Below are 23,678 nucleotides of genomic sequence, written 5' to 3'. Positions count from 1 at the left end.
GAAGAGTGGTTCTTAGTAAGTAAGCTGTTAAAAGGGGAAAGGAGTCCTTTTACCTTTGCTGTTTTCCAGAGTTACAGAGTTAGACTGAAGTCCAACGTTGTCACTATATAATGACACCAAGGAAAATTCAAAAGATAATAAATGTATGTTAATTTTGAAAATCTGAACATTAGACACTCAGTTTCTGAAGCTAGTGATGTGATCGAAAAATCTTACAGAATAAAGAACAAGTAAGAATAGCCACAAAAGAGAAGCCAAAAGAAAGTGGATATCCATAGGAGACATGTTTATTCATGACTAGTAGATCAATGAAGTTAGAAATTCAGAAATATGCCGAAGTGCACATGAAAAGTTAATAAGTAGCAAAACCTACAGTGGAGACATTAATATTCGGGAAATGGAAATTCCTATCACAATAAGAAAGGGTCTTATTCATCACATCCTATAGCAAGATAAAAGTCAAAGGGTAAAAAATAAAATATGGTTGAAAGACACCATTATAAAGCAATTATACTCCAATAAAGATGTTAAAAAAAAAAAGACAACATGAAGAAGGAGGAAAAAAAATACGGCTGAATTATTCAATAAGGCTTGGTTCTCAAGCACCTGACTGTGTAGCCAGTTACTTGCTCACAGTGTCCAACAGAGTCCCTCAGACAATGACAGGTTTGGGGTTGAAACTTTTCCTCAGTGATTTTTTTTTTTTTTTAAAGTATTTATTTATTTATTTATGGCTGTGTTGGGTCTTTGTTTCTGTGCGAGGGCTTTCTCCAGTTGTGGCAAGCGGGGGCCACTCTTCATCGCGGTGCGCGGACCTCTCACCATCGCGGCCTCTCTTGCTGTGGAGCACAAGCTCCAGACGCGCAGGCTCAGCAATTGTGGCTCACGGGCCCAGTTGCTCCGCGGCATGTGGGATCTTCCCCGACCAGGGCTCGAACCCGTGTCCCCTGCATTGGCAGGCAGACTCTCAACCACTGCGCCACCAGGGAAGCCCCTTCCTCAGTGATTTTTGATGCCTCCAAGTGAATGGGGAACAGAAGTGAAAATTATGCTCTGCAGGGAAGTGAGTGCAAAATGGCACATTCCGCACAGGTACAATTTTGCCTTTCCTGTCAGTCCAGTTCCCATCACCTACTCTAAAACTCAGGCTTTCGCTTAATAGGAACGTGTTAACTGCCTGGGGTCTCAGAAGTTCCCGGGTCAGGCCACGCCCACAACCTCGAGCCCCGCCCCCTCCCCCGGTCCCAGAGCTCCCAGCGCCTCGCTGCTCAGAGGACCCTCTTTGCTCGCCGACCGTTCTCAACTCTCCGCTTCTGCACCTAGCCTGGCTCCAAAGGACACCAGACCAGTTCAAAGGATCCAAAGTAGAGAAGCAGAGCCTCTCCGGAGGGAAGAGGAACAGACCAGAACCTCCCAGGGGCGGCTTCGAAGGCCACACCGGGCGTCCGCAGGCTGCGTCCACCCACCGGAACGTCCTTTGACGCGCCCCTCAGTGGCCCAGCCCTCGACCCGCCTCCTTGCGCACGCGCAGTGAGGTGCAGACCCGGAACGAGGGGCGCTCTCGCGAGAGAGTCTCGGTTTTTTTGGTCCGAAACTAACGGCGCCATGCAGTCTTCAGGCCCCGCTTCTCCACACCTCGGTTTCGGGGGTCTCCCGGTAAGTTAAAACCCCCTGAACGCGGTCGTCGCTCTCGCTCTGAGTCCGCCCCTTTCGCTTCTCGCGGCGTCGGCAGAATACTCGGTTCGGTCCTGGGAGTGTGGGTCCGGTTCCGGTTTAAATCGCTCTGAGGCAGGTGCCGGCCCCAACTTTCTGCCTTCGGTCCGTAGAGACACTGACCTCCTGCAGCGACGTTTTCCTGCTCTGACTCCCTTTCTCAAACCTTCGTGCGACTCCTGGCTCCCCTCCCCTCCCCCCCTTCAGTCCTGTTGCCATCACCCCCTTTCTTTGGTGGCTCATTGAGTCATGACAGTTGATGTAGCCTCACACTTGTTTTACCTTTCATCTCAGAAGCCATTGGATATGTTTTAAATGTCCAAATTACTTTCACTCTAAATTTCATTGTTCAGATTATGAGGTTTATACGCTTTCTGCTGTATTCTGTATTGGAACTATTCTCTGATATGTGGTAGGTAACTTCATATGCATGTGGTAAGGGTGTTGATCACCTTTTAACACTCAAAACCTAGTTTAACCAGTTAGTTTAGTATTCAGTAGCTTCTTTCTTCCCTTAAGTGATCTGCTCAACTAGTGAGCTCTGAACTGAAGTGTCCAACTAAGTAGATTGTCCCCCCAAGTCCCCTTTGTCCTTTCTGTGCAGATGTTAACTGATGGGCTGGATTTGTTACTGACCTGAGTTCTTGGACTCTTTAATCAGTAGAAATTGGTAACAGGCCAGACGAGGAATTCAGGCAAAGCTTTACTGGGATTCGTGCTGCAGCACAAGTGAGCGAGAACAAGAAACAGGTGCCCTTGCTCGCTCCCTGATGGGGGTGGTGTGGTGCCAGCTGGTCCCTTACAGGGGGTGAGGGTAGGGGCAGCTCGGTGGGTCGGGCCAGAGGTGTAGCTTGGGTGGTCTGCCCACCCCCTTGGTGGTGCTGGGTGCAGGGATCACGTGCAGGACCCTGCTTTTGCTCTCAGCACCTCAGAAGTGGCGGTTGGGTTTTGGCCTTTTTGTTTCTTATTGTTCATAAGCTGTTTGCCCAAGCTGTGCATGTATGCAGTTATTTTTAGTCCCTTATGGTTTCTTTGTATTCTGTGTTCAGGACACATTTGTCCAGGTGCAGGCACTGTAGTGAAGGGTCCCAGGTTCCAGCCTTTTCCAGATTGATGTGAAACTTTGTTCCCACAGAACCCATGTGTTCATGATGAAGAGATTGTTAGGGCTCATCTCCACGGGTCACCTTCTTTCTTGTTTTTCTGGAGGAATAACTATTTGTAATTTCATATTTTTTGACTATAATGTTTTCTGGAAAAGAGGAATTAAACGTTTGAATTTGATTAAACCCATGAAAGAGAAGCTTCTCTTGCTCAGGAATATGGAAGGTGATCTGGAATCAGGACGTTTAAACCCTTTCTACCTAAACCTATCCAGGCTGCCACTTCTACCCAGTTCTGCTCACTCAACTCAGACTTCTTCAGGGTAACTTGGTAAAATTACTTCCCCTCCGAGCCTCAGTGTACCCACCTGTGACATGGAGAAGATAGAGGAGACAAGTTTGCCTGGTTATAACTGAAATTTTAAACATGTTCCAGTCTACCAACAATTATGAAAAAACACTTAAAAAAGAGGCAGGGGCATAGGCCCAGAGATGGAGGCATACCTTTTTCTCAGCTTGTCTTTCTCTGTGCCTGTATCAGGGGTAAATCATAAGTTTGATTGTGTCATCTCTTGCCATTAAATCCTTTTATGGTTTCCCATCACCCTCGGGAAAAATTGTTCAGTATCGCTCCAGCAGGGAGCTCTGGAGATGGGGTGGCCCCCCAGATTTGCTCCCAATTATTGCATCAGATGGTAACTCCATTCACAATCCCTGTTGATCCAGGGGGCAGAGACTTAGCTCAGTCAATTCCAGGTCCTCCTCTTAGCTTTCAAAACATGGGGGAAGAATTTCTGTCACCACATGGTGCTTTTTAAAATGGCTATTATTAACAGTACTATTTTCCTCTCCCCCTTTCTACTGTGGCTCATGCCATCCTTTTCTAAATTTGATGTATCCTCACACTTGTTTTAACTTAATCTCAGAACCCATTGGATATATTTTTTTAAATATTTATTTTTTTTTTTATTTTTTTATTTTTTTTTTTTTAATTTATTTATTTATTTATTTATGGTTGTGTTGGGTCTTCGTTTCTGTGCGAGGGCTTTCTCTAGTTGAGGCAAGCGGGGGCCACTCTTCATCGCCGTGCGCGGGCCTTTCACTGTGGGGGCCTCTCTTGTTGCGGGGCACAGGCTCCAGATGCGCAGGCTCAGTAGTTGTGGCACACGGGCTTAGTTGCTCCGCGGCATGTGGGATCCTCCCAGACCAGGGCTCGAACCCGCGTCCCCTGCATTGGCAGGCAGACTCTCAACCACTGCGCCACCAGGGAAGCCCTAAATATTTATTTATTTGGCTGCGTCTGGTCTTAGTTGCAGCACAGGCGATCTGTAGTTGTGGCATGCAAACTCTCAGCTGTGGCATGTGGGATCTAGTTCGCTGACCAGGGATCGAACCCGGGCCCCCTGCATTGGGAGCACGGATTGTTAGCCACTGGATCACCAGGGAAGTCCCTGGATATTTTTAAAATTTCCAGATTGTTTTCCCTCTAAATTTTATTGTTTAGATTATGAGGTTTATATGCTTTTTATCCTAACTTGGAACTATTCTTTGATGTCTGGTAAATAACTTTACAGTAGTTCACTCTGTGTGTGGTTAAGGATATCGATAATCTTTTAACATTCAAAACCTAGTTTAACTAGTTAAACATTCAGTAGCTGCTTTCTTCCCTTAAGTGATTTGCTAAATTAGTGAGCTCTGAGCTGAAGGCTCCAGCTAAGCAGACGTTCCCCTCTGGTCCCCTTTGTCCTTTCTGTTGTTGAAGGATGGGCTGGAGTTTTTGTGTGTTTTTAATTTTTTGGCCACGCCACGCGGCGTGTGGGATCTTAGTTCCCTGACCAGGGATAAGAGCCCGCACCCCCTGCAGTGGAAGCGTGGAGTCTTAACTACTGGACCGCCAGGGAAGTCCCAGGATGGGCTGGATTGATGTGGAATTTCGTTCCCACAGAGCCCATGTGTTCATGATGAAGAGACTGCTCAGAGCTCATCTCTACAGGTGACTCTCTTTCATGGTTTCCTGGAGTAATAACTATTTATCATTTTGTATTTTTGATTCTATTTTTTTTGGGAGTAGAGGAATTAAATGTTTGGGTTTGATTAAACCCCTGAAAAGAGAAGCTTCTCTTGCTCAGGAATATGGAAGGTGATCTGGAATTAGGACAAACTCTTTGTATTTAAACTTATGCAGGCCGCCACTTACACTCAGTTCGGCTCACTCAACTCAGACTTCTTCAGGGTAACTTGGTAAAATTACTTCCCCTCTGAGTCTCATGCGCCACCTGTAACGTGGAGAAGATAGAGCAGACCAGGTTTTCAGAGTCTGAGCAAATGGGGTCCCTGAAGTGATTTTGAACATTGGTCTTGCGTTTGCATTTGGCAGGTTGTTTGGATGTGTGCCCGGTTATCATTAGGATTTGAAACGCGTCCTAGTCCTGCAACAATGATGAAATCCACTAAGAAAGAGGCAGGCGCGTAAGCCCAGAGAAAAGGGCATGACTCTCAGCTTCTTTCTCTATCTGTGAATCGTGGGGTAAATCTTTTTTCTTTTTTCTTTTTTTTTTTTTTTTTTTGAGACTTGTGATGGTTTCATAGTGTGTGCAGATGTCAAATCACTATTTAGTATATTTGAAACTAACATGTATTGTACATCAATTATACTTCAAAAAAATAGAAAAAGAAGCTAATGTGACTTTAGAATACATTGATATAAATGCAACATTCGATATCAATAGCATAAAAACAGATGGTTGGTTCTTCATCTCTTCAGTAGAATATTCTGTTTTGGACTTTGGGCCAAATTTTAGGAAGAACCTTTGACAACGTAGGATGCTTACATGAGAAAGCAGAACCGAGCCAAAGGACCTGAGACAACTTTTTGAATAATTGCTTAATTACAATCTTCACATAAACACTGGAGCACTGTAACTGAGTGCAGAAAAACACAGTATTTATTGGTTTATGATGTTTGTCATAAAAAAGTACACAGTATGTTTTACCGAAGGCAGAGGTTATGAAGAAGAGATGAGACCATGTGTTTGTGGAAACTTGTAGTGTTGGATGTGTTGCTGTGTGTGTCCACACTCGTCAGTATCAACGAGAGTATGAGTGGGCAGGTAATGCGGTCAAATGGAGAACAGTTCCTACTCTGATTACGTTGAGGGGGTAAGAAGGCTACTTGTTGAAGATAGAAAATACCCCATCAATATGGACTCCCCTCGCTCCTTAGGTACCACATCCTCGTAGTTAATGTCCTGGTTCCAGGCCCAGCTGGCATAGAAACCACTTTGTAAACAGTGCTCGAGGTTGCACCCGGGGACGTGTTGGGAGCCACATCCTTGTACCTTCTGGTATACGGACAAATTTCAGCACTAGTAATCCAACAGGAAAGTAATAAAATGATATTCATAATAAAATGATATTACTATGCAAGTAATATTGCTGTAAGCACAATGACATCTACCAACTGGTGTATGCTTACTTCTGCTTCTGCAGTTATACCTCTGCTCATTCAGTGTCAACAACCTATTTCCAATAAGACATTGAAACACAGATATTTCTTTCCTAATAATTATGTTTTCATCAAGTGTTACATGATTAAGGATATCATCTCGGGAGTTCCCTGGTGGTCCAGTGGCTAAGACTCCACACTGCCAATGCAGGGGGCCTGGGTTCAATCCCTGGTCAGGGAACTAGATCCCACGTGCCACAACTAAAGCTTCCGCATGCCGCAACTAAAAAGATCCCACATGCCACAACTAAGACCCGACGCAGCCAAATAAATAAATAAATACAATTTTTAAAAAAGGATATCGTCTTACCACTCAAACGCCTTGTTTCAAATGGCCTATAAGTAGACCCCACTGAATGATGAGGAGCTGGGTAAGTCAGTTACTATAAGGTAGGCTTTCAAATTATGTTCAGAAGAGATCTCAGGAGATGGTTGCCAGCATGTGGAACCGAATGCAAGCTACGAGAGTGGAAAACATGTTCCCTTTTACACAGAGCTTACATTCTTTTAGGGAAAATAGATATGTGAATATTTTAAAACATACCTTGTTAAATTAAATAATAGAGGCATGCATAAACTGCAGAGGTGAATAATTCTTTCTGGGTGGGATTAAATGGGACCGTTAGGGGAAGAGAAAGAATCAGGAGAGGCAACTCTTACAGCCATTTTATCTTCGTTTATTTTTATTATTCAGGTTGGATTTAAATAGTTTATATTAATTCAACAGCTAATGAAGGAGAAGCAGCATTCCAAAAGAAAGTAAGCGTGCTGTCGGGGTGAAGAAGAGAATATCAGCATCCTGTAATGTTGCTTGGACGCAGAGCATGGCGCAGAGAGGGAAAGAAATGCAGGCAAAGCGGGGGTCCTGTTGCCAGGGGCTCACGACATCATCTCTCCCGAGGAGCGTGACTGGATCCTGTTGACACGAAGAGGTCACGGAGAGGCTAAAACAAGGTGCTACTAGGTCAGTGTTGCATTTTAAATAGTGAACTCTCCTAAGTGTATGGATTATGGATTGAAGGAGGAAGAAATCACAGGCAAGGGAGACACTTGGCAGATCTTTGAAATTATCTGAGTGACACGTGAGGATGGGCGTGGGGGAGAAAGCATCGTACGAAAGGAAATGATGAATTTGAAACCTATTGAGAAGGTAGAGTCTGTGTCATTAGATGATTTATTAGACGTAGGTAAGAGGAAAGGATGGAGTAATTGAAGATGATACTTTGTTCCCTGGAAGAATAGATACTGTGCCACTAATTAAGTTGAAGAAACAAGTATAATTACAGGTTTTAGGGTAAATCTTAAGTTTAATTGTGTCATCTCTTGTCATTAAACCCTCTTAGGGTTTCCCGTTGCCTTCAGGACAAAAATCTAAAGTCTTCAGTGTAGCTTCCGCAGGGAGCTCTGGAGCTGGGGTGGCCCCTCGGAGTTGCTGCCACTTGTCGGATGGGACGAGCATCCTATCCTGCATCAGCCAGTCACTGGATGCTGGCTTCCTCGGGAGGAGCCAGGGGCAGGGAGGAGGCACTTGCCCCTGGCTGAGGGCCAAGTGGACAAAGGACGGCGCAGTTGCAGCGCAGGGGGCGTTCCAGCAGCAGCAGGGAGGGCTTCCTGAGGAAGCGGGTGACAGGCTCACTGACTGGTCTCCTTCTAGGAGGTTATTTTGTCTGCATCCCTCCTGTTGCTGTGGTCCTTCTCTCCCCCATATTAAGGTTCTCCCTGTGTGTATACTTGTGGCAGGGGAGGGAGGTATGTTGATTCTAAGCATTTAAGAACATATTTTTGTCACACAGAATAATCCTACCTGAGAAAGAAGCTCAGAGGAAGAGGAAAGAAAGAAGGAATGGTTCTTTCCCAGGTAAAAGTCATATTCTTTGTGGACTGTTCTCTCCTTCCTAAAATGACCCGTTTTGGACACGCTGAACTTCTTGGTCTCTGAAGGTTCCTGTCTAAAATATTTACTCACACACAGGGCCTTCCCTCAGTCTCCTCTCACCTCCCTGCAGATTCCATGTCACTGTGACCCAGTGACGGGGAACTTGGGAAGAGCCCCCTTTTAGGTGGTCATCCTGTGAAAGGTTTTATACTGAGGCCTGGATTGGAGATGGGGAGTAGGCTCTGTGGTGTCAGTGAGGTAGGGCAGTGAGGATGGTTTAGTGCACCCTTCTGGATGCCCTTTCAGCTGCATATAAACCAGGATGAAAGAGACTACATATGTAAGTGATGTACTGCTGTGCACAAACACCTGAGGAGGTCTGGGAAGGAAGACTGACATGGGGAAACGTGCTTTGTCAGATCTTATAAGTGCCTTTGAAGTTAAGTGAATCAGTGTTTTTCACTCTAAAATACCAGTACTGTAAAGTAGAATGGGAAGCTGAGAAACAGAAATAAATAATAGACAGGGTGTTATCTAACAATAAGGGTTTTAAAAATTATTCACAGCACGTTCGTCTTACAGAGGCCCTCCTGTTCTTGTATGGATTCTCATGCAGCATGTGTTTTATTTATTTATTTAAAAATATTTATTTATTTATTTACTTTGGCTGTGCCAGGTCTTCGTTGCAGCACATGGGATCTTCGTTCCAGCATGCGGGATCTTTTTTAGTTGCGGCATGCATGCGGGATCTAGCTCCCCAACCAGGGATTGAACCTGGGCCCCCTGCATTGGGAGCGTGGAGTCTTACCCACTGGACCACCAGGGAAGTCCCAGCATGTGTTTTAGATAAAGATGGTTATAATTTAGCCAAGACAGAGGAGCACAAATTTCTGTCATCAGATCGACTGGAGCCAAATTATGATTCTAGTGCTTGTTGTTCAGTGTTATATTTTTTTGTTTTAAACACTTCATAGATACAGTTTTGTAATTCAACCTCACACAGCGATGCAGTTTAGAGACTAAGAAGTAAAATATCCCCTTCCCTGTCACATCTTAACACCATCCCTGTCTCCATCAGAAACCACTGTTCGTTCTCAGTGCAAATCTTACAACAATACATTTATATATGGAAATGTGATTTTAGAAAATATTCTTCACTAAATATTTTGTTATGGTATTTTATTCTTCAAATTTAAATATCTACATACCATGTATCTTAGACTTGTTTTCATGAACAGACATAGAGATGACTTTCTTTTTTGTATCCTCAGTGGAGCATTCTCTTAATGAAGATAAATGGGTCCTTTACAGTTTTTACTGTTACAAGAAAAGGCCGGGACTTCCCTGGTGGTCCAGTGGTTAAGAATCCACCTTCCAATGCAGGGGACGCAGGTTTGATCCCTGGTCAGGGAACTAAGATCCCATATGCCGTGGGGCAACAGAGCCCATGCGCCACAGCTACTGAGCCTGTGCACTCTAGAGCCCATCTGCCACAACTAGAGACGCTGCGTGCCGCAACAATTGCCCGTGTGCCGCAGCTAAGACCTGACGCAGCCAAATAAGTAAATAAATTTATTATTATTTTAAAAAAAGCCACAGTGGCTGCTTCTGAGCATGCCGACTTTACTACAGATGTCTAAGAATTTCTCCAGAATGGGAAGCTTGAGCATGATTATCGGGTTAATGATGGTGTTCATAAGGAAGCACAGATACTACAGTTACTAAATAAAGATGTTAAATCAACGGTCTTAATCGTACTCAGAGACTTAAGGGAAACCATGGACAGAGAACTAAAAGAAAGTAGGAGAAAATTGTTTCAAGAAACAGAAAATATCAGTAAAGAGAATTAGAAATTCTAGAGCTGAAAAGTACCACAACTGAAATTGAGAATTCACTAGAGGATTTCAACAGCAGATTGACAATCAGAATAAAGAATCAGTGAACCTGAACATAGGTTAATTGGAATTATCCACTCTGAATAGAACAAAGGTGGTAAAAAGAAACAGAGACTAAGAAACTTTTGAGACATTCCCAAGAATACCAGTATACACATAATAGGAGTCCTAGAAGGAAAGGAGAAACAGGAAAAGGCAGAAATAATATTTGAAGAAATAAGAGCTGAAAAACCTCACAAATTTATTAAAAATGTGAACCTGCAAATCCAAGAAATTCAACGAACTCAAGTATGATAAATTCATAGAGAGCTTGGGCAAGACACATAGTCAAGTGTTAAAATACAAAAAAAAGAATGTAGAGAGTAGCAAGACAGAAATGACTTCTCATGTACAAAGATGGTTAATAAAATTAACAGCCTCTTTCTCAGAAACTGTGGAGGCCAGGAAGGAATCTGATGATATATTTAAATTTTGAAAGATTAAAAAAAATTCATCATCAGGCAAACTATGCTTTAAAATTGATAATGAAACTTAGAGACTCCTAGATAAACAAAAGCTGAGGAAGTTCACACTGACAGACTTATCCTACATGAAACACTAAGTGGAATTCTTGAAGCCAAAATTAAAGGCTACTAGCAGTACCTCAAAGGCACAGGAACAAATAAAGAACAGTGGTAATATAACTACATAGGTGTATATAAAAGGCAGTATTACTGTATTTTTTGGTTTATAACTCATTTTTTACCCTGAATTAAAAGGCAAATATGTAAACAATCATTATAAATCTGTTATTGAATGCAAAATGTATAAAGAAGTAATTTTTGACAATAACAATATAAAGGGAGACAGGATATATATATATATATATATATATAATATAACCTGCAGGGTAACCACTAAGAAAATAATTTTAACATATACAGAAATGTGAATATGAAGGGAATCAAAATGTTATGCATGTACAGACATACACAAAGAAGGAAACAAGAGAGGAATTACAAGACCAAGAAAATATTGGACATACAGAAAGCAAATAGCTGAACAGCAAAAGTAATTCCTCCCTTGTTTATTGGGTACTTTTAATGTAAGTAGATCAAACTCTTCATTAAAAGTCAATGATTGCAAGAATTTTTATAAAATGATTCTACTGTATCTTTCTACAGAATGCTCACTTTAAGATACTCAAATAGGTTGAAAGTGAAAGGATAGGAAAAAACATTGTGGAAATAGTTACCAATCCTAGCTACACTAATGTCAGATTAAATAAACTTTAAGTCATAAAATTGTTACCAGAGAAGTTCAAGAATATTTTATATATATATATATACATATATAATTATATATATGTATATACATATATATAAGGTACGTGTAAGGTATATGTATTTATATACATAAAAGAGTCAATTCATCAAGAAGATGAAACAACTGTAAACAATATATACATAAATACAAAGCCCCACATTTTTTGAAGCAAAATTTGAGGAGTGATAGACAGTTCAACCATAATAGTTGGAAACCTTAAAATACTCTCCTTTTAAACTTTTTTTTTGGCTGTGTTGGGTCTTCATTGCTGCGCGCGGGCTTTCTCTAGTTGTGGCGAGCGGGGGCTACTCTTCGTTGCGGTGTACGGGCTTCTCATTGTGGTGGCTTCACTTGCTGCGGAGCATGGGCTCTAGGCACATGGGCTTCAGTAGTTGCAGCCTGCAGCCTCAGTAGTTGCGGCACATGGGCCCTAGGGCAGGCGGGCTTCAGTAGTTGTGGCGCGCAGGCTCAGTAGTTGTGGCTCGCGGGCTCAGTAGTTGTGGTGCATGGGTTTAGTTGCTCCACGGCATGTGGGATCTTCCCGGACCAGGGATTGAACCCATGTCCTCTGCATTGGCAGGCGGATTCTTAACCACTGCACCACCAGGTAAGTCCCTCAATACTTTCCTTTTAATATCCAGACAGGAGCTCAATAAGGAAATAAAGGACTGAGCAAAACTGTAAACCAAGCAAACACTGTAGACCTAAGAGAAATATACAGAACACTCCATATAACAAAAACAGAGTGTACTCAAAACTAGGAATAGGAGGGATTATCTTTGGTGTTAAAAAGGATATTTATTAAAATCTCACAGTTAACATCATACTCATTGTTAAAGATGGAAAGCTTTCCCATATAATCAGGAAGAAGCAAGTGGGGGGGACGCATTTTGGCACTATATGCCAACATTGTACTGAATATCTAGCCAGATAAATCAGACCCAAAAAAAGAAAGAAAGAAAGAAAAGATGTCAAAATTAAAAAAGAAGTCAAACTATATTCACAGAAAACATGCTCTTATACTTAAAAACATCTGAACAATCCTTAAAAAGACCATTAGCGATAATAAACAAATTCACTGAGGTTACAGAATATAATATCAATACCCAATATTCAGTAGTATTTCTGTACACTAGCAATAAACATACTGAAAGTAAGTGAAACAATTCCATTTACAAGACCATCAAAAAGAGTAAGAATTTAACCAAGGAACTGGAAGATTTGTACAATGAAAACTAAAAGTATTGCTTAAAGAATTGAAGGAAAATTTAAATAAATGTCAAGATATCCTTTGTTGACTGTAAGACTTAGAGTAATTAAGATGGCAGTACTCACCAAAGTGTTATAAAGATTGACAGCAATCCATGTCAAAATCCCAGCAGCCTTTTCTGTACAAGTGAGAACCTGATCCTTAAATTCATTTTGAGTTAGTATGGACCCCAAGTACCCAAAATAAGTGAGAAAAAGAGTAAAGTTGGAGGACTTACACTCCCAACATCAAACCTTACTGCAAACCATGGATAAACAAAACTGTGCTTCCAGCTTGAGAAGAGTAATACAGATCAAAATGATAGACTAAGAGTCCACAAATAAACCCATCCATCTATAGCCTATTCCTTTTTCACACGGTGCCAGAAACATTCAAGGAAAAAAAGTAGTCTCTTAAAAAGTAGTCTCTCCAGTTGTACTGGGACAACTGGATATCCATGTGAAAGAGAATGAAATTGGACCTGTGCCTCTCACCATATAAATCAGTCAGTTCAAAATGAATCAAAGACTAAGCGTAACAGGTAAAACTCTAACACCCTTAAGTGAAAGCATAGGGATAAATCTTCATGATGTGTACTGGCAGTGGATTTTTTTTAGATAGGACACTGAAAGCAAAAGATAGAAAGATAAAATAGATAAGCTGAGCTTCACCAAAATTAATAATATTTGTACACTGAAGGACACTGTCACAAAATTGAAAACATAATCTACCAAGTGGGAGGAGGTATTTCCAAATCACATATCTGGTGTCTATTATCTAGAATATATGAAGAACTCCTATATGTCAAGAACCAAAATACGAAGAACCTAATTATAAAATAAGCAAAGGACTTTAATAGACCTTTCTTCACAGAAGTTAGAGAAGTAACCAAGAAGCAAACAGATGTTCAAATGAAATTAGTCAGTAGTAAATGCAAAATCAAAACTACCATGAGATATAATTTCACACCTGATATGATGACTATAATAAAATAGAGAATAACAAGTTTTGGTAAAGATGTAGAGAAGTTAGAATCCTGATAAGTTGCCAGTAAAGTGTTGTAGCCATTGTGGAAAACAAAACCATGTGACCTAGTGATTCCACTGCTAGATAAATACCAAAAAGAATTGAGAACAGATAATTCAAACACATACTTCTGCATGAACATTCCAGCAGCATGGGGCTTCCCTGGTGGTGCAGTGGTTAAGAATCCGCCTGCCAGTGCAGGGAACACGGGTTCGAGCCCTGGTCTGGGAAGATCCCACATGCCACGGATCAACTAAGCCTGTGCGCCGCAACTACTGAGCCTGCACTCTAGAGCCTGCAAGCCTGAGCTACTGAAGCCTGCGTGCCTAGAGCCCGTGCTCCGCAACAAAGAGAAACTACCGCAACGAGAAGCCTGTGCACCGCAATGAAGAGTAGCCCCCGCTTGCCGCAACTAAAGAAAGCCCGTGCCCAGCAACAAAGACCCAACGCAGCCAAAAATTAATTAATTAAAAAAAAAAAAGTTCCAGCAGCAGTGTTAGTAATAGACAAAAGGTGATTATAACCCAACTGTCCACCAAGGGATGAGTGAATAACCTGTGGTGTACTCACACAGTGGAATATTACTCGGCCATGAAAAGGAATGCAGTACTGATACATAACTATAGCATGGCTGAGCCAAAAAAGTTATTCAGTGAAAGAAACCAGACAAAAGGTCACATGTTATACCATCCCAGTTATATGGAAATATCCCAAACAGGTACATCCATTGAGACATTGCATTAGTGGTGTCCAGGGACTGAGGCAAATGGGGAAGAAAGAAGCAACTGCTGAAATGGGTAAAGGATTTCCTTTGGGGATGATTGAAATATTTTTGAACAAGAAAGTGGTGATGTTTGTTCAACATTATAAATGTACTAAATGCCACTGAATGGTACTTTAAAAATGGCTAACTTTATGTTATATGCATTTCACCTCGGTTACAAAAAGAGAAATGTAACTTGCTCAAAATTATCTTACATGGATCAGTCAGAACATTCACTCCAGCCAAGTCAATCCTTACACGTGTCTGCTTCTGTAAGTTTGTGTCAAACTCAGAAATGTCTCCTTGTCCACTTGGTGAAATGCGCTTTCCTTTCAGGGAATTTACGTTCAAGGATGTGGCCATCGAATTCTCTCAGGAGGAATGGGAATGCCTGTACCCTGCTCAGAGGCCTTGTACAGGGACGTGATGTTGGAGACCTACAGGAACCTGCTCTCCCTGGGTGAGGATAACTTCCCTCCGAAAGTCGGTAACTAATGTATATCTTTGCATTGTCCCTTCTGAGTCTTTTATGAGCCCCTAGCATGCTTGTGAGAGTTTCAAATCTCTGTTCTTGAGAAAGTGATTGAAGCTGTTTGGATTCAGAATGAAAAGCCTTCATAATGCGGCTTATGACTCTATATAACTTCTCGTTTCTTCAGAAGTTCTGCATTCATGCTTGATTAGTGGTGGTTGCAGAACATCAGCAGTCAGAAAGCCTTATGGCAAATTTTTAAAAATATGTCATTCTGTGGTTTCACTCTTGTGCTTTTGATTCTGTAGTTCTTGGAAGAGAGCTAGATACCTACACGTTTAAAATCGTCTTTAAACATTCAGGAGGCAGTCAGTTGATTACTTTTTGAAACACTTTTCTAGATCCATCTATATATCCTTTCTTCTTAGCTGAACAAAGCACTGAGTATAGCATTATCATGTTCTGTTTTTTTTTTTTTTTAATTGAAATCTCTTTTGAGGTGAACAGTATCTTCACTATGGAACAAGGGGAAGAGCCCTGATCTGTGGAAAGTGAAGTGAAAATAGGGAAAAATACAGAGAGGTCAGGATGTATTACTGTTATTATTATTTTTGGCCTCACCATGCTGCTTGTGGGATCTTAGTTCCCCGACCAGGGGTTGAACCCAGGCCCTCGGCAGTGAAAGTGCAGAGTCCTAACCACTGGACCGCCAGGGAAGTCCTGGTCAGAATGTATTTAGATGTGAACCTAAATGAGAGCTCAGATGGGCACAGAGCAAGCTTCTTCATTAAGTATTCTTTGAGAAGTTCTCCTCAAATGTGAAAGGACCATGGGAAAATAAAAGTCCATTTCGTATGAGTTCTCAAAGGAAATTTAACCCTGCACAAGCGTCCTTCTCACTGTGTTACTCAAATATATAAAAGTGTGAACTCCCACTCTACTGTGGTACTCCAGCTCATTCAAAGCCAAAGCAGAGGCTTTATCATGACCTTTATGACACTCTACTGTCTGGCCCCTCCTACCATTTTGATGTCTTGGTTTGAGAGGGATGGAAAGTCCTCTTTCCCCTTCATCTCTTGGTTTTCAGTTAATACATATCAGAGCTAAGTCCCCTATAGTTCTGACCCCAGGACCTATTTAGTTTCCTCCACATTTTATAGTTTTGGGAGAACTTCTCAGGGGATAGACAAAATAGCTGCTCTTCCACTGTATCTGGGGTTCCATGAATCTTATGGGGCTGTGTCAGGCCTTCTCTGCCTGTTCAGGCTCCTGAGCCATTTTTCCAGTTCCTTTTGCTGCATGTATGTAAAGAAGAATGGGGTGCACATTTTGAGGTTGTTACTCAGAAGTAATATAATGACTAGAGACTGAGATCCTCTTTGATCCCAGCTGCTACATGGTAGTATATCTCAGTCTTTCAGGCGTTCACCCTACTACAGCCTGTGGGTAGATCATACCACCCCTTCTCAAGAGGACCGCAGTGTGACCCTGTCATTTTTTTCTCATATCTTGTATTTTTCTCCCTCTTCCAGCTCTCTGCCTAGTACTGGAACATAGAAAGACCTTAGTCGTTCTGATTTCTTTCTCTCTTCTAAGATTTTGCCTCTGAAACTTGTTTTTTTTTTTTGTATTCTTTTTTAATTTTAATTAAAAAAATTTTTTTGGCTGTGTTGGGTTTTCGTTGCGGCACGTGGACTCTCTCCAGTTGCAGTGAGCGGGGGCTACTCTTTGTTGCGGTGCGCGGGCTTCTCATTGCGGTGGCTTCTCTTGTTGCAGAGCACAGGCTCTAGGCATGTGGGCTTCAGTAGTTGCAGCACGTGGGCCCTAGAGCACACAGGCTTCAGTAGTTGCAGCACGTGGGCTCAGTAAGTGCGGCACATGGGCTCTAGGGTGTGAGGGCTTCAGTAGCTGTGGCACACAGGCTTAGTTGCTCCGCGGCATGTGGGATCTTCCTGGACCAGGGATCGAACCCATGTCCCCTGCATTGGCAGGCAGATTCTTAACCACTGTGCCACCAGGGAAGTCCCTGAAATTTGTTTTTTGTTTTTTTTGTTTTTTTTTTAATAGTAATCTTTTATTTATTTATTTATTATATTTTTATTTTTGGCTGTGTTGGGTCTTCGTTTCTGTGCAAGGGCTTCCTCTAGTTGTGGCAAGCGGGGGCCACTCTTCATCACGGTGCGCGGGCCTCTTCACTATCTCGGCCTCTCTTGTTGCGGAGCACAGGCTCCAGATGCACAGGCTCAGTAGTTGTGGCTCACGGGCCTAGTTGCTCCGTGGCATGTGGGATCTTCCCAGACCAGGGCTCGAACCCGTGTCCCCTGCATTAGCAGGCAGATTCTCAACCACTGCGCCACCAGGGAAGCCCTGAAATTTGTTTTTTAAACACACATTCCAGGGGCCTAAAGTTTCAATCTCTCTTTGCGCCTTTAGTTCATAGGCAACTTATGGTGGACACTTTGATGCAGGGGGTTTACTGTTTAAGAGAAGATTCTTGGAGGAAAACACTGAACAATATGTTACAATATTATCCTGCTCTACATGCAGAAATGTTTCTTGAAGCCACTGATAGAGTGGTCAGCATGTCCAAGAAACTAAGAAAGCATCAGGAGACCCTGACCAGTAAGGACCTCCAGTTGTCCTCCTAGTTCTTGAGGAGTGTAACACTGCCTCGCTGGGGCAGGGTGACAATGTGGGTAGGAAACAATACGGTCATCAACTTTGAGGTGGCAGTAAAAGGTGTAGGAACTTATCCTAAGGAGAACACTGTCCAAGTTCACAACCTCATACCTGTGAGACTGATTAAGCTACTGTTCATGCCACATTGTTAATCCTGTGTGTGCCATCCTTCATTCACTTTCAACAAATATGATTTTGACATGTCTTATTGAGGAAGCTTATCAATTTGAATGGTGCTGACATTTTTTCTTTTTTTAAATTAAAAAAAATTTTTTTAATTTTATACAATTTTTAAAGGCTACATTCCATTTAGTTATTACAAAATATTGGCTATATTCCGTGTGTTGTACAACACATCCTTGAGCCTATCTTACACCCAATAGTTTGTCCCTCCCACACTCCCACCTCTATATTGCCCCTCCCCGACTGTAACCACTAGTTATCTATATCTCTGCATCTGCTGTTTTGTTGTATTCAGTAGTTTGTTATATTTTAAAAATTCTACATATAAGTGATACCATACAGCATTTACCTTTCTCTGACTTCCTTCACTTAGCATAATACCTTTCAAGTACATCCATGTTGCTGCACATGGCAAAATTTCATTCTTTTTTATGACTATTATTCCACTGTATGTATGTGTGTGTGTGTGTGTGTGTGTGTGTGTGTGTGTGTGTACACCACATTTTCTTTATCCATTTGTCTGTTGATGGACCCTGAGGCTACTTCCATATCTTGGCAATTGTAAATAATGCTGCTGTGAACATTGGGGTGCATGTGTTTTTTCGAATTACTGTTTTGGGGCTTTTTTGGATATATACCCAGTATTGGAATTGCTGGGTTATATGGTAATTGTAGCTTAAGTTTTTTGAGAAAACCTCCATACTGTTTTGCAAAGTGGCTGCACGAATTTAAATTCCCACCAGCACTGTAGGAGGGTTCCCTTTTCTCCATATCCTCACCAGCACTTTCTGTGTTCTTTTTGATGGTAGCCATTCTGACAGGTGTGAGGGGATATCATTTGGTTTGGGTTTGCTTTTCCCTGATGGTTAGCAATGTTGAGCATCTTTTCATGTACTTGTTGGTCATCTGCATTTCTTCTTTAGAAAAATGACTATGCAGTTCTTGTGCCCTTTTTAAAATCGGGTTATATGTTTTTTGATGTAATGTTGTATGAGCTGTTTAAATACGTTGGATATTAATCCCTTATCATTTATATCATTTGCAAATATTTTCTCCCATTTAGTAGGGGGGCATAGTCTTTTCCTTTTGTTGATGGTTTCCTTTGTTGTGCAAAAGCTTTTAAGTTTAATTAGGTCCCATTTGTTTACTTTTGCTTTTATTTCCATTACTTTAGGAGATAGATCCCCAAAAATATTGCTGCAATTTATGTCAAAGAGTGTTCTGCCTGTTTTCCTCTCGGAGTTTTATGGTATATGGTCTTACATTCAGATCTTTAATCCATTTTGAGTTTATTTTTGTATATGGTTTTAGGGAATGTCCTAATTTCATTCTTTTACATGTAGCTGTACAGTTTTCTGAGCACCACTTATTTGAAGAGACTGTCTTCTGCATTTTATATTCTTGCCTCCTTTGTGGTAGATTAATTGAACATGAGTACCTGGATTTTTTTATAGGCTCTCTCTCTTGTTCCATTGATCTATGTGTCTCGTTTTGCCAGTGCCATACTGTTTCAATTACTGCAGCTTGTAGTATAGTCCCTAGGGAGCATGATTCCTCCAGCTCTGTTCTTTCTCAAGATTGTTTGGCTATTCGGGGTCCTTTGTGTTTCCATACAAATTAAAAAAATTCTTTTTTCTAGTTCTGTGAAAAATGCCATTGGTGTTGTGATAGGGATTACATTGAATCTGTAGATTGCCTTAGGTAGTATGGTCATTTTAACAATATTGATTCTTCCAATCCAGGAACACAGTGTATCTTTCCATCCTTTTGTGTCATCTTCAGTTTCTTTCATCTGTGTCTTGTAGTTTTTGGAGTACAGGTATTTTGCCTCCTTAGGTGGGTTTATTCGTAGGTTTTATTCTTTTTGATGTGATGGTAAATGGGATTGTTAATTTCTCTAATACTTCATTGTTAGTTTATAGAAATGCAGCAGATTTCTGTATATTAATTATGTATCCTACAACTTTACGGAATTCATTGATGAACTCCAGTAGCTTTCTGGTGGTGTCCTCAGGCTTTTCTATGTACAGTATCATGTCATCTGCAAAGAGTGATAGTTTTACTTCTTCCTTTCCAACTTGTATTCTATTTCTTTTTCTTCTCTGATTGTTGTGATAATTTATTCAAAATTATGTTGAAAGAAGTGGCCTGAGTGGGCATCCTTGTCTCGTTCCTGATCTTAGAGGAAATGCTTTCAGCTTTTCACCACTGAGTATGATGTTAGCTATGGGTTTGTTATACATGGCCTTTATTATGTTGAGGTATGTTCCCTCTGTGCCTGCTTTTTGGAGAGTTTTTGTTTTATCATAAATAGATGTTGAATTTTATCAAAAGGTTTTCCAGCATCTATTGAGATGATCATAAGGTTTTTATTCTTCTTTTTATAATCAGTATTTTTTTAATTGAAGTGTAGTTGATTTACAATGTTGTGTTAACTTCTGCTGTGCAGCAGTGATTCAGTTATTTATATATATATATATATATATATATATATTCTTTTTTTAATGTACTTTTCCACTATGGTTTATCATAGGATATTGAATATAGTTCTGTGTACTATACAGTAGGACCTTGTTGTTTATCCAGTCTATATATAAAAGCTTACATATGCTAACCCCAGCCTCCCACTCCACCCCTTCCCCAACCCCATCCCCCTTGGCAACCACTAGCCTGTTCTCTATATCTGTGATTCTGTTGCTGTTTCATAGATAGGTTCATTTGTGTCATATTTTAGATTCCACATATAAGTAATAACGTATGGTATTTGTCTTTCTCTTTCTGACTTACTTCACTTAGTATGATAATCTCTAGTTGCATCCATGTTGCTGCAAATGGCATTATTTCGTTCCTTTTTATGGCTGAGTAGTATTCCATTGTATATATGTACCACATCTTCTTCATCCATTCTTCTGTTGATGGACATTTAGGTTGTTTCCATGTCTTGGCTATTGTGAATAGTACTATGAACATAGGGGTTCATGTGTCTTTTTGAATTATAGTTTTGTCTAGATGTATGTCCAGGACTGGGATTGCTGGATCATATGGTAATTCTATTTTTAGTTTTCTGAGGAACCTCCATACTTTTTTCCACAGTAGCTGCACCAACTTACATTACCACCAACAGTGTAGGGTTCCCTTTTTCCATACCCTCTCCAGCATTTGTTATTTGTAGAATTTTTAAGGATGGCCATCCTGACTGGTATGAGGTGGTACCTTATTTTAGTTTTGATTTGCATTTCTCTAATAATGAGCGATATTGAGCATCTTTTCATGTGCCTACTGGCCATCTGTATTTTTTCTTTGAAGAAATGTCTATTTAGGTATTCTGCCCATTTTTCGACTGGGTTTTTTTGTTGTTGAGTTGTATGAGCTGTTTGTATATTTGGAAACTAAGCCCTTGTCGATCGCATCGTTTGCAAATATTTTCTCCCATTCTGTAGGTTGTCTTTCCGTTTTATTGATGGTTTCCTTTGCTGTGCAAAATCTTGTAAGTTTGATTAGGTCCCATTTGTTTCTTTTTGCTTTTATTTCTGTTGCCTTGGGAGACTGACCTCAGAAAACATTGGTACAATTTATGTCAGGGAATATTTTGCCTATGTTCTCTTTTAGGAGTTTTATGGTGTCATGTCTTATGTTTAAGTCTTTAAGTCATTTTGAGTTTATTTTTGTGTATGGTGAGAGGGTGTGTTCTAACTTCACTGATTTACATGTGGCTGTCCAACTTTCCTAACACCACTTGCTGAAGAGTATGTCTTTTTCCCATTGTGTATTCTTGCCTCCTTTGTCGAAGATGAATTGACCATAGGCATGTGGGTTTATTTCTGGGCTGTCTCTTCTGTTCCATTGATACATATGTCTGTTTTTGTGCCGGTACCATGCTGTTTGATTACTGTAGCTTTGTAGTATTGTCTGAAGTCTGTGATGATTATGCCTCCTGCTTTGTTCTTTCTCTTCAGGATTGCTTTGGCAATTCTGTTTTTTTTATGGTTCCACATTTATTTTGTTTGGGATCCTCTTTACTTCCTGTACCTGGATATCTGTTTCCTTTTTTTAGGTTTGGAAATTTTTCGGCCATAATTTCTTCAAATACATTTTCGATCCCCTTTTCTCTTCCTTCTCCTCTGGAATCCCTATTATATACAGATTGGCACACTTTATTATATCCCACAGATCTCTTATATTGCTTTTATTATTTTTTTCATTTGGTTTTCTGTGTGCTGTCATGATTGTGTGATTTCCATTATTCTATCTTTCAGGTCACTTATTCTTTCTTCTGCATTATTCATTGGGCAGTTGATTGCCTTTAGCTCAGCTTTCGTCTGTGCAAATGAGTTTTCTAGTTTCTCTTGGTTCCTCTTAATAGTTTGTATTTCCTTTTTACAGTACTCTGCATTTCTGTTGATAGCCTTTATTAATTCCTTCAGTATTTTCAGTATCTTCTTTTTGAAGTCGGTGTCTGTTAGACTGAAGAGGTCTGTTTCATTGTTTGTTGTTTCAAGGGAATTCTCTTGGTCTTTTAACTGGGAGTGGTTCCTCTACTTTTTCATTTTAATTATATTTGTCTTACCCTGTGAGTTTAGGAGAAGCAATTATCTACTGTGGTCTTGGAGGGCTGTTTGTATGTGGGGGCGTCCCTGTGTAGCTTGTGGGCTTAATATATTTGGTGCAAGGGCTGTTTTTAGTATGGATGCCTGTCGGCGTGTGTCATCAGTGCATGCTGATCGTTATCTCCTTGATAGGAGATGTGCAGGTGAGGTGGCTGGTGTCAGGTCCTGGGGTTCTTGGCAGTGGTGGTGGCTCAGGTGCACCCCCTGAGCATGTAATGGGAACGGAGGTGGCTTGTGACCATTCCTGGAGTCCAGGCGGGTAGTGGTGGCAGCTCCTGACCACTTCTAGAGTCTGTGAGGGTGGCAGAGGTGGCTCGTGACCAGCCCTGGAGCCAGTACAGGTGGTGTCCTGTTCTCTGAGAGCAAGCACGTGCACAGGGAAAAAGGGTATGAGGGTGAGTCACCCCTTCCCTCGCACACCCCCCAAACAGTGGTGCCTGGCCTCTAAGGCACCCCGGGCTTCCTCTGCATACACCCTCAGTTGTAGTCACACCAGAATCCAGTCTTCCCCCCACCCCACTGGGCCTATTTCCGCACAACCATCCCCAGTCCTCTTCCGAGGCCTGATCACCAGAGCCTGAGTTCCAGCTCCCAGGACGTGCATCTCAGGCTGGGGAGTGCAGGGCAGTGGCACTGACTATGCGCTGCTCCCTCCGCTCTGGCTGCCTCACACCGTCTGCTGCGTTCTCCTCTGAGGCTCTGAAGCTCCCCGTCTGTCTCAGCAGATCTCCCTGCCAGTGAGGGGGCTTCCCAGGGTGCAGGAACCTTCCCTCTTTCACAGCTCCCTCCCAGGGGCGCAGGTCCTGTCCTGACTGCTTTCTCACTTTCTTTTCTTTTTTTTTTTTTCCTACCCGGTTACGTGGAGATTTTCTTGCCCTTTCAGAGTCTGAGGTCGTCTGCCAGCGTTCAGTAGATATTCTGTGAGAACCGTTCCCCATGGAGGTGTATTTTTCGTGTATTTTTCATGTATTTGTGGGAGAAGGTGAGCTTCACATCCTACTGCTCCACCATCTTGGTTGCTCCTTCTGGTTTTTACTTTTCAGTTTGTTAATGTGTCGTATCATATTGATTGATTTGCAGATATTGAAAAATCCTTTCATCCTGGGATAAATTCCACTTGATCATGATCTATGATCTTTTTAATGTATTGTTGGATTCAGTTTGCTAGTATCTTGTTGAGCATTTTTGCATCTATGTTCATTGGTGATACTGGCCTGTAATTTTCTCTTTTTGTGATCTCTTTGTCTGGTTTTGGTATCAGGGTGATGCTGGCCTCATTTTTTTTTTTTAATTGTATAGTTG

The 23,678-nt window shown here is 41.4% G+C and overlaps 1 long non-coding RNA gene across 6 annotated transcripts in view; it reads left to right on the top strand.

Annotated features, from left to right (window-relative positions):
- The first annotated feature begins 1,154 nt into the window (after positions 1-1,154).
- LOC132354138 (uncharacterized) overlaps positions 1,155-23,678 on the top strand; it is a 38,435-nt gene continuing 15,911 nt past the window's right edge. Inside the window, exons 1-5 of one of the 6 annotated variants that reach the window (XR_009499181.1) lie at positions 1,155-1,656; positions 7,049-7,285; positions 7,665-8,033; positions 8,115-8,179; positions 14,772-14,895. This is a non-coding gene — a long non-coding RNA (uncharacterized LOC132354138). Of the gene's footprint in view, positions 1,657-5,193; positions 5,344-7,015; positions 7,286-7,664; positions 8,034-8,114; positions 8,180-14,771; positions 14,896-23,678 lie in introns of all 6 variants that reach the window. The other 5 variants (XR_009499182.1, XR_009499180.1, XR_009499179.1 and 2 more) reach the window with 5 other exon arrangements.

The sequence above is a fragment of the Balaenoptera ricei genome, chromosome 19 (assembly GCF_028023285.1).
Source record: "Balaenoptera ricei isolate mBalRic1 chromosome 19, mBalRic1.hap2, whole genome shotgun sequence".
Lineage (NCBI taxonomy): Eukaryota > Metazoa > Chordata > Mammalia > Artiodactyla > Balaenopteridae > Balaenoptera > Balaenoptera ricei.
This window is presented reverse-complemented; position numbering and strand designations above follow the sequence as displayed.